Source organism: Chelon labrosus (assembly GCF_963514085.1).
Source record: "Chelon labrosus genome assembly, chromosome: 3".
NCBI lineage: Eukaryota > Metazoa > Chordata > Actinopteri > Mugiliformes > Mugilidae > Chelon > Chelon labrosus.
Window position 1 is genome coordinate 20071195 of NC_140339.1, and position 12546 is coordinate 20083740.

The window sequence follows — 12546 nt, forward strand, 5'->3', positions numbered from 1 at the left end:
AACTACTAGCTGTGTAATAAATTAATACAGTTTATTTGAAGGCTGAATTAGTGCCTAAATAAAATTATTAATTTTAAGTGTTTGTACCTGCTGTATGTCGTCTCTTTTAGCAAGTCAGCTTACCATTAGCAAATGTGCAACTATTTTTATCTTTGTTTTTTATTTATTTAATTATTTTAATTGACTTTCAAACAGTTTCTCAGATTTAGAGAACCACACCCGATCACACATTACCATTGTTCCTCAGTAGTATATACAGTATGTAAGCTTGATAATATCTAACATTTAAAGCATTTAAAGCAGATTTCTTTCCCCCCACAGTAATAGAAGCAGACATCTTTAAACCCTTCAGTGTGAAATTATGAATGTCTGCTGATTTGTTCCTGGTGACAAATCTAATTTTAGAGGCTGTTATTAGCTTCCTCATTAAAGATGTAGAGTATTATTTCATTCCACCATGGATAAAAGTGCAACTGCAATCCATGCATTACATCATTTATGGTTGGGACTCTCCACATTCATGTCACTGGTATTAAAATGTATACCACACCAACTGAAAATGTTTATTACAATGTATTAGGCATATATGTGGGCATGAACGCCTGTCATCTTGCCTGGACATAAGGTGACCACTGGTGATGCTTTAGGACTTGTGTATCTCCATGATTGGTTTCTGAGATGAACTCCAGATATAATCTATCTAAACATTGGCCTAACAAGGTTACTAAAATAAAATAGTCAACAGGTACAGGGTGATTCAAAGTCAATTCAAGGCCAAGATTGTGAAGTCCAAAGCAAACATTTCACAAAATCAGTCTGCAGTTTTCAGTAGTAGCCAGTTGTTTTTCATACCCTGAGAATGGGGTTGTTTATATTCGCAAACACCGATGATGTTGCCTGCGACAAGAGAAATGGCATCACTGAATTCTGTTTTTCACCTCAAAATGACTTTCAGAAGAATGCAACACTTTACTTTAGAGCCAGGAGGTTTGGACTCCCCTCAGCAAGACCTGCCAAGAAGTAGCTTCTGTCAGCAGGGAAGGACAAGTGGGCCCTGAGTGGAATGAAGATAGATAGCTGATAGTTCATTAGCTAGTTAGACACGGGGAGGGGTATACCACAGAGGATTGCAGAATCCCGTTTTTTAGTGTTGCTAGGAGTCTTTGTCCCAGTGCAGGGCAAAACAATGCTAGCAAAGGATTAGTTGTTATTTGCTGCTCAGTCTCAATCAAAGCAAACTTTTAGTCTTTTCTTTGTTGACTCTCTGCCGCCTTAAGACATCATATTTCTGATGGGACATATTCTTTCAAATAAAAAGATAACAATGGCAGTTCAGTGTAGCAAACATGGCCAAGGCAAGCCCCAGTTTTGGCCCCGCAGTGGAAAAGTGGTTGTTGCTTCCCTCCCCTCAGCCTGAGTCCAGCCGCAGGCTTGGTCGTCCTCTGGAGATTTGCGAACACCACTTCAAAGACAGATCGCCTCTCCTTGCTGTATACCCTCTCTCCCCTCCCTAGCAATAAACACAAGAACTTAAAGAATTAATTAGACACTGGATCAAACACGGGTTATAAAATGTAACTCACTCAAGATATCCACAATAGTGAAATCAGATGCTGATTGTAGTTTATGCAGTTTATACAACATTATGACCACCTTCCTAATATTGCATAGGTCTCTCTTGTTCCTCCAAAACAGTTGTGATTCATCAGAGAATGGACATAGGCCTTCTGAGGCTGTCCTGTGGTGTCTGGAAACAGAATGTTGTTAGTGGGGGCCTGTGGGTCCTATGGGTTGAGGGGAGGGGCCTCTGTGGATCATCCCACAGATACTTGATACTTGATCAGTTTGATATCTAGTGAATTTGGGGGCCAGATCAACACCTTGTGCTCTTTTTCATGTTTTCTGAGTTGTTCCTAAATCGTATTTGTGTGTATTTGTGTGTACCTGTGTCAGGCTGCATCCTGCTGGGGATGGCTGCTGCCATCAAGGAGTGTCATTGCTATGGGGTGGGGGTGCCTGGTCTGGTCGTGTATTTTTATATGGGTACAGTAACAAATCCTGATCTGTACAGAATATGCTCATTAACCAACTACACATCCAATTAGCCCATGTGTCGATGACGAGTTGATTCGTGGCTGCTAACATGAGAGGCAGGACCTCTACAACATGCTAGAGATGGATTGTATGGGAAATCTTTGCAAACACATTTGTCCATAAATGAGAGTCTTTGTTATCTTTTAATGCCACTGACAGACAAGAAAGCTTGCTGTTAGTGGCTGGAGGACAAGAAGAAGCATGTCAAGCTTGTAGATTTGGTCTGAGGGGGGATGTCAGAAAACAAGATTACCTGGTTTAATCAACTGTGAAAATAGCAGTATTGATCTGAATAAGCAGACTGTCTGGAGTTTGGATACTGCTTCTTCTACGATGTATCTAACCAGGACATTTGGGGTTTAGGGTTATTTTATAATTAGACAATAGCTTTTCTCCCAGTTGATAAAACTGATGTACCCAATTTCAAGTCCTAACTCTAATGTCATTTACAAAACCCTTGGCATAATTGAACTCTGGCTACGTTTACATGGACAACATTTCTTCAACCTAACTGACTACATGGACACTAAATGAAATGATCCAATAAGAGATATACATTTACATGGTTTCTTTCTCTCTAACCTTATTGGCAACTCCGAAATAATATGACAGAAGACGATGTTCATCTTCTCAAACACTTGTCTGAGCATCTCGTTTTGCTACTACCATCTTTCTGTCCCTCTGGGAAACCCATCACATCACTTGATGTTTACCCCACGTGGGGGGAAAATGTGTAGAAAGAAAGTATTTATTTCTATCAGAGAAACAACTTGTTAGGCTCTATTGAAATAATTATGCTAAAAAGGTTTACACCATCACTCTCAGTCTGATTGAATGTTTCTTCTTCTTAGGGCTGATCCAACCAGTCTGTCCTGAGGTGGTAACATGACACATTTTTATTTGGATTATTATTGGAATACTAGTGCCCATGTAAATGCAGCTATTGTAAGTGCAAATGCTTTTTTGGCTGTTTTCAGGTTCACAAATTCTCATTGACAGATGAGAAAAACCGTCTTTGACAAGGAGCTGAGAGATCATAACTTGGCTGTGAAGCAGCAGTGGCTGTAGGCAATGTTTAAAAGTACACACAGTCGGGATAAACATCAGAGAAGACCCTGCCAGGCAGCAAGTAAACGCTGTGTGCATGCTTTCATTCAAGAACCCCCTCCCCCCATTACTTCCTTTTCTTCTTATTTTTTCTCACTTTTCGCATTCTTTTCCTTTTTATTGTGTACCTCTTCCTCCACACACACACACACACACACACACACGTGTTTCTATGTTCTGTATGAGGACCATCCATTGACATAATGCATTCCCTAGCCCTTTACCCCAACCCCAACTCTAACCATTAACCCAACTGTAACATTTCCCCTCGAGCCAAGTCTGAACAAGTCAACCATTAAAACTTTGCGAGGACCAAAACTGCAACAAAATGTCCCCACAACGTTAGTATTCTATGAAAGAAATTGGCCCTCACTACTTATTAGAGGCAAGATCTCACACACACACCAAAAGTCTGGCTTCCTATGCGTGCAGAATGTGTAGTGAAGCCACCCATGCATCAGGCGGGGAAGCCGGCATAAACAGCCTCCCCACCATCTCACTATCTGCTGATCAAAGAGCAGCTAAACAGTCAGAAGATACAGCGAGTGCAACGGCGGAGCATGCACAGCAACACAATTAGTAAGAAGCACTTCTTTTTTTACACGCTGAACTCCGCTCCAGACCTCTGACATTTCTGCACCACCAGCGCAGTTGTGAATGGACGTGCATACAAATTTGGGAAGTATAAACACAATCATGCAAATAACTCGGCTTACACTTAATATTTTGCACACGTACACATCAAGGTTTGATGAACTGTGGTTTCACCTGTGAGTGACTGTTGATGTTGGCATCAGCCACTGATCTCTAAGTTGCTCAATTAAAGTTAGTGAAGATCCTCGACGGGGCAAGGAGAGGGGAGGAAGAGGAAGATCAAAGTGAATACTGAGAACACCCTGTCAGGAGAGAGAGGAATAGTATGTGTGAGAGAGAGAGAGAGAGAGAGAGAGAGAGAGTGAGAGAGAGAGAACGGGGGAGGCAGAGACGGGAAACACAGGGAAGAGGTTAACAAAGAGAAGACAGTGGAAGAGATAGATCGTGCAGGTGGAGAGTTTCTGTTGTAATTAATTGTCTCTAAGTTATGCATGAGTGTTTTCATTGTGTAACGCTGTTTTTCTGGCTGAGAAGATAGAGGTCAGCTCATGTCATTAACAATTTAAGAACAACGGTATTCTCATCCACAGCTGGAACTGAGTGAAACATAATGCAAATAAAAACACTTGGCACGAAACAGCAACTGTAGATGCCTCAAACAATCACAAAGAGGGTCATTTTGAGTCAAATTTAGCACTTACTTTACCAGTAGGTCAAATTATATACACTGATATTCAACCATTTTACAAATGTGACCATATCCTGAATTTGAAATGGGTCATGCTAACAGAGTATTACGTTGGAATACTCAGTTATGATATTTTACTTTTATACACTATGAAAGTCTTTGATATCAACAAGTTTTAAGTGGTTAAAGGAATGAAAGACGGAGATTGTTTTGGGATGGTTGAACAAGTCTGCTACTGATGCAAAGCAAAGAGGGAAAAAAAGAGTCTGCAGCCATTCATGGGGAGTGTGCAAGGCCTCCATTAGTGGAATATCTCTGTTCATTAGCCACCAGAATTGTTCTCACACTTCTGGTTTTGTTTTGTAAGCTCCTCCCTCACATTACCTGGAAATGTATGCGTGCCTACTATATAGTATAGTATATGTATGTTTTAAAACACAAAACGACGCATTCATGAGCCGAGAGAGTGACAATACATTTTCAATGGTAGCTCAACTTTTTTTTGTCGCTCCACTGATGGGGTGACGCGTCAACCATTTATATGCATTTGTTTCACCAGTTAACATTTAAACGGATGACAACAACAACTACGTCAACTAGCATTTGAGCAACACTTGTGGCAGTAGCCGGCCACGCTGACAGAGTTGCAGGCTGTGTTGCTTGTAGGGTGAACAAGGACACAGTCATCTTTTCATGACACACACCTTTGCACAGTTCACTACACTGCCACAGTCCAGTCTGCTTTTTTTGTGTAAATGACATTACTGATAGGATGGGATGGGATTTAACACTCTTTACCATGTGTATACAATTATATTGCAAAAGTTATGTAGTAGGAAAAATCAGACATAGGTTTACCTTCTGAATGGAAAACAAAGCAACGGACATTCATGCTGGCAAGAGTAAAGCTATCAAATGTTATTAAAGAAGAAACATTTGAAGAAAGCAGCCATTTAAAACCTTAATAATTGAGCGTTTTTTAAAAAATTATTCTTTACAAGAAAAGCAGGACATTTCTGGGAGCAGTGCCAGGTGGGGGATAAGCCACAAATCTAGGGAATGTGTGAAAAATGGATGTGAATCCTGGACTGTAAAAGGATCAGCATGTACACGAAATGGCTCTGGCTCCCTTCACTGCCACTGCTTATTCGAGTGTGCCCTCCAATGGAGGAAAACAGGTCATGTTGACAATATAGACTCCTCTGCTGGATGTTCAAGTGCAACGTGGTTCTATTTCCCACCTATGTTCCGACTCTACAAAGATGTTATTTGTCATCGTGACTTTTCTCTGCCCTCAGCTGCCAAAATAGGTGAGCTGAGTGGATTTTATGGAAAAAAAAAAAAAAAAACTCTGAAAACACGCTAGGTTCTGACTATTAAGTTTAATTTAATAACACTATATTCTCAGTAGAGAACATAGTGAGTAAGTCAAGTCAGATACTGAGCCATCCAGGAAACTTTTTCAAATGCAATTCAGAAACCAAACACTTTTTACTCCCTGAAGTCTTCAAACATTATTTCTGATAATCCAGAAAACAATCAGAACAAGCCCAGACTTCATTTGGAGCATATGTTCATTAGTGACACATTATAATGCAGTTTTTGGAAAGGTCGCTGAATGATTGCGAGGTTCTAATCCAAATGCTAATTCAGTAACTGATTGGAAAAACACAGTAATGTGATGATAATGATATGCAGATGAGTTCTCATCAGAGCTGTCTATCCATTAATTAGAAGATATTTGAGCGTACTGTATGCGTGAGCGTGTGCTCGTGTGTCCATGCTGGCTCGGCCGCATGCATACGTAGAGAATGTGTGTATGTTGGAGCGCGCATGGACTGTCATCAGAATATTTAGCATATTAATGTTCAATCAATCTACCACTGCGCTAATGCAAAGTTTGATTAAGAAATGCCACAGTCAGCAATTAACAGAGGGAACCAACTGCGCTTGATTATATCACCACAAGCTTACTGGACCAGAGCCTCTCCTTTTGGAGAAGTTTTTAAATGAAGATATTCATCCTAAAAACCTGAGTATGACATGGTGAATTATTGTTCTCTGCAGCTGCATGGAGGTTTAATGGTGTGAGTTTTCTATTGGTGCTGTGGTTCCAGTTGGTTGGCGTGTCCAAAGGAAGCTAACACTATGGGGACAGTTTTACTTGCTGTCAGCAAATAGGGGTCCAAATATCTCAACAATACATTTGTTTGTTTTCTAGATGTAGACTGACTCTTAACCTTTTAGAAGTGGATCATATAACAAAACTCTAAATGGGCATCTGAAGCACTTGTTTGAAAGAACTAAGGTGATTTTCTCAAGAACTTTGAGGTACTTGTACTTCTCTCAAATATACAGTCTATCCGTGTCATGTTGCTTAAAGCTTAAAGCTGATGCTCGGTTTAGACTTCTGCGTCAATTTGACGCCGTAGCTATGGCGACAGCCCAGGCCATATGCAGACCCTAGCTTCATAGCCTGACGTCTCCCCGGAAATGTAACTACGCATCCTGGCAACGCAGACTCTGTGGTTGGTCCGCTTGGTAGTGCCGTGTTTATGCTTTAGTATTTCCAGCTGCTTCAACATCTCCAAAATTTGCAACGCATCGAGGAAAGGTTAAATCAGGAGGTTCGGAGAAACAAACATTTGTATGACTTGTCTTCGGCAAAGTTTCTGCTGTTGAAAATGAAGCAGAAAGTAGAAACAAAAATTAATCCAACTGGCAAAAAAGATGCAGCGGCAACTGGTGTTTGGGTGGTTTTTACAGAGCGAGCCAGACTGACGCAAATGGCTCGCAACGGCATAGGCTACGTGCAGAGGTTACACCGCCTATGTCCCGCTGAGGTATAAACCGTGCTTTAAACATCACAGTTGTGTTCTCTTTAGTGGCTCGTGCAAGTGTGTCTTTGGACTCGGTTCAAACTCAACTCAATTCAGAGATCTAAACATAACTGCTGAAAAACCGAGCACCGCTTGTGGTTTTGCGCTGGGTTGTCTCCACAGACACCCAGTTTGTTATAAATGCCTTGACTTTCATATGATTTCATCAGAGGCTCATAGACTCTGTTCTCGTTGCGTTACTTAATTTGGTGATAGATGTTGACTAGCAAAATCAAATGATGTGACTGACAAAATCTTTGTGGCACTTTAATACTTCTACTCTTTTACCTTTCAGTGGATAACATTATGCCTTTTACCCTACTGCACTTACTTGACAGATATAGTTTACTAATATTATAAAAGACAATTCATCGTGTCCACCTCTCCCCTCTTAGGTATCAGTCCAAAGAGATGGCATTTCCAAAATATTTAAAAACAAAAGGAAAAATTAACTTTTAATTGTTTAAATATATTACTGACGTCTCACACTCAAGCTGGTGAGCTGGAAACTGCTGGACAAAAATATTTGATTGTATCTAAAGGAGATAAACAGGCTCCAACTCAACCAACAGTCAAATTATAGTCGATGGTGTAATTGTATGTAGGATATAATATATCTCTTACCTGATGCATTATGTCAAACAAGTATTTTTGTTTTAAATGCTGTTGATAACACTTTTTCTTTTACATTTTCACATTGGGGTTTTGTTTCCTAATCTAAATACTTGTGTCACGATGAGTGATCCAAAACAACAGAATGACAGTATCAGAGCAGTAAAACACAATTTAGCAGGCGTATAATCATGACTGAACTGATAAGTTGACTACTTCAGCTGTCCAGCTCCCACACAGCAGCATCCGGATGGACAGTGCTTCATCTGGTCAAGTGAACAGTGTCATTCGAGAAGATATAGGCCTACACACATATCCATCAGGACCTCACATCTGCTTATGATCTAAGGGAATTAAGTGTGGATCTCCGAACATGAATAATTATGTTTTACAACTACAACAAAAATCTCACTTGACTACATCTGTAATGCCGTCAAACTCCACTTACTTTGAATGCAGAGCTGGCTTTGCATCACCTCAGAAGCACCTACACCACATGAAGACACTGGTTTTACTTTTTCTGCCCATTAACCGAAAGAAAAAAAAACTTAAAATCAAAGCCCATTAAAAAGTGATGAAACTGAATGTAATTTCTCATCTCAGAATTTCAGCACCAAAACCCTAAATTTAAGAGGCAGAGACCGATAGAATAAACTAGGGCAGTTATTTTATGTCTACGCACATCTCTCGCATTTGGGCTTACCGTTTCCAGGAGAGCCCTGCATATTGCCTGCATGTATTTCTATTCTTGACGAACCTATTGAGTTGATTCTGCAGCAAGAAAACGCCACACACATTTAAACAGAGCCAAATACAGCGGGCTACACAACCGGCACGCTGCTTCTGCAGGCAGTTCCAAACTGATTTGGCAGCATCTCTGCAAGTGCCCACCTCACATTTACTGGCACCAGAAAACTTTCACTTTTACACCTGGAAATCGCATGTAGGATAACTGCTTGCCACTAGAGGGCAACAAAGACCAAATGGATTTTTCAGTAAGAGTGTGTGGTCACTTTCGTACAAACCACGCTTCACTAAGAAACATCATTTCCCTTACTCAGATTTCTACAGTGTGTTCTCTAAGATAATGTTCTCACTATTAGATGTTTTTTCAGTTATTGTAATGATCAGGGACTACTATTCCACATCTTGACCATTTGCTTCTGCCTGCTATTGATCAAACTATTATATACCAGTTACTAATACGAAACATTATCAGATATTATTGGTATCAAATGGTGACGGTGACAGTACAGGCCCTCGATGCCTTTGTAGTCTATCAGTGCTGTGCTGACATCTAGTGGACAATGCTCACTCAATTTCTTACTTGTACTGAGACAATGGCGTCACACATTTGGTCCAGTCGTAAAGCAGCAGAAACAAAAGATGAATAATTGTTTCCTGAGAAATAATTCTGACTGCTTTGTCTCCACCATGTGTAGGTGCAAGTGTAGGCAGGTATATGAAACTAACAAAAGGAAACTGTAACCTGCCCCGGGCGCCAAAACACGGTGGCTCTGTCCCAGATCTAAACAAACTGTAGGACACTACAAAATCAAAGGTGCGACTGGCAGTTTGAATTAGCCTTTAAACAGGCATTGCAGCGGCTTGATTGGCAGATGACTCCAGACAAATGGATGAAGGTGGGAGATGGATCAGGGGAGGCAGAGCCGGTCCTGGCTAGATTTACGCCCTGGGCAAACCATCCCGTGGCGCCCCCCCCCCCCCAAAAAAAATAAAAAATAAAAAATGCCACCAGCACAACAATATATTATATTATTTGTATTATTTTATTATATGTAATCTTAAATACAAAAAGGTAACAAGACATACAGTATATAAACACCAATGTAAATTGCACAAATCCTTCATCACAGGATCTAATAACCATGCTTGAAAAATCCCTGAAGAAAGCTAAATAAATAAATAACTACATAAAAAAAGGTTCCTGCACTAATACAACTATTTCGTATTTTACATACAAGTTTTGATTTGCATCATCCTAATACCATCTGAATAGTTCCAGTTATGATAACACACCAGTTTTGTACGTAGAGAAACCGCAGATAATTAACATAATCTGAATTCAGTGCTCAGACTGTAGCAGATTTTTCAACCTGGGTTTTTCACCCTGTTTACAACTGGCATTAACATTAACAACTGGTGTGAAGTGCAATTGCCTCAATTCTTTTTTTTTTTTTTTAAACTTCTTTTTATTGACAAATAGAAATAAAAAAAGGACATAAGAATACAGCTACAATTGTATTTTCTTAACATATAAACAACCCTTCACCCTCCCTCCCTGACTGGACTTACTGAAAAAGGATAACCCAAAATGTAGTACATACAATTTCTCAATAAAACAAATTCAAATTACATTATGAATTAAAATAAAACATATACATGAAAAAAAAAAAAAAGAAAAGAAATGTGGACAATATGACCCTTGAAGTGTCAAGCATAACATGGTTTAATGGACTGTTGGGTTTTCTATGTTGTGTTGGGGGGTGAGCCCTCTCCTTGGATCATGAATGATCCTGTTAACTGGGCAGTTCTTGAAGGCCATCAAAGTATGACAATAAAGGCTCCCAAACTGAAAAAAATTTGGTAGAGCCTCTTAAAGTAAATTTAATTTTTTCCAAATGTAGAAAAAGCATTACATCCTGTAACCATTGTGCCGCAGTAGGTGGGATGCTTGATTTCCAAAGTAATAAAATTCTTCTACGTGCTAACAGAGATACAAAAGCTATGACATTGAGTTGTTTTTTTGTCAGGTTCATTTCTGTATCTGGTACACCAAATATAGCAATCTCAGCACAAGGCTGTATAGTCACCCCAAGAACATTAGACAGAACCTCAAAAATTGTTGACCAGAAATTTGCCAGCTTATGGCATGTCCAGAACATATGAGATAAATCCGCTATATCTGTTTTACATCTAACAGATCTGCCATCCACCTCAGGATAGAATGAAGACACTTTAGCTCTACTCCAGTGCAACCGGTGTACTACCTTGAACTGAATGAGACCCAATCTCGCACAGGAGGTGCTGTTATTTACCCTTTGTAAGGCTTCAGTCCAAATTTCTTCAGACATTTCAATCCCTAGTTCTTTTTCCCATTTAGTCTTAATTTTCTCTAACTTATCATTATTCATAGACAGAATTAATGAGTATGAATGTGATGTAAACCCCTGCACCCAAAAAGGAATTTCCAAAAGTGAATCCACAAGGGATTTACTTGGGAGAGATGGAAATTGTGGACTATGGCTTTTGGCAAATTGGCGAGACTGGAAATAACGAAAAAGATCATTCTGCTGAAGATCGTATTTAGAACGTAGGTCACTAAAGCTACCAAAAATACCATTTATATAGAGGTCACTAAATTTTAGGATCCCTTTCCTATTCCACACAGCAAAGGCCTGATCTAATTTAGCTGGCAAAAAAGCATGATTATTACATAGTGGACTCTGAAGTAAGAGTGTTTTTCTTGTGTCAGTATGTTTCCTAAATTGGCTCCATATTTTCAGAGTAGAGATTACAACTGGGTTAGATGTAAATTGTGAAATCCTAACTGGGAGGCTAGATGTGGTTAAGGCCTGTAGGGAAGTTGACACACATGACCTACCCTCGAAGACACACCAATCCGTATTTGGGGATTGCATCCAGTATGTAAGTTTGTGTATGTTAGCTGCCCAATAATAACTTCTAAAATTAGGAAGAGCTAACCCACCCTCTGCTCTTTGACGTTGAAGAAAGTCTTTTGAAATCCTAGGATTTTTACCATTCCATATGAATTTTGAAACCAATTTATCTATCTGAGAGAAAAATGACTTTGACAGGAAAACAGGCAGGCATTGAAATAAAAATAAAAACCTCGGCAAAACATTCATTTTAACACAATTTACTCTGCCAGCTAAAGTCAGATGCAAGACATCCCATCTCTGCAGGTCAGATTTGAGTTTAGAAATCAATGGGGTAAAGTTTTTATCAAAGAGCTCTTGAAAGGAAGGAGTTATATTGATGCCTAAATATTTAAACCCAGATCTAGAGATATGAAATGGCAATGCATGATCAGGGAGTTGGATCGCCAGTTTGTTTACTGGAAGACATTCACTCTTTGACAAATTCAGTTTGTAGCCTGAAATTCGTCCAAAAACATTTAACAATGCAATGATTTCATCAATGCATACCAGTGGGTTAGATATATAAAGCAACATATCATCAGCATAAAGAGATAACTTATTTTCCAATCCAAATCTCCTTATACCTTGTATTGACGGTGTAGATTTCAAAATGAGGGATAATGGTTCAATTGCCAACGTAAACAAAAGTGGACTAAGTGGACAACCTTGTCTTGTGCCCCTTGATAAAGAAAAATTCTCTGAACGCAATTGATTTGTAACCACAGACGCTTGGGGAGAGAAATAGAGAAGTTGGATCCATTTCCTGAACGCCCTCCCAAAACCAAATTGCTCCAGCGTAAAGAAAAGGTAATCCCATTCGACACGGTCAAACGCTTTTTCAGCGTCTAATGAAACAACTACCTCTGGGATATCATTAATGGACGGGCTG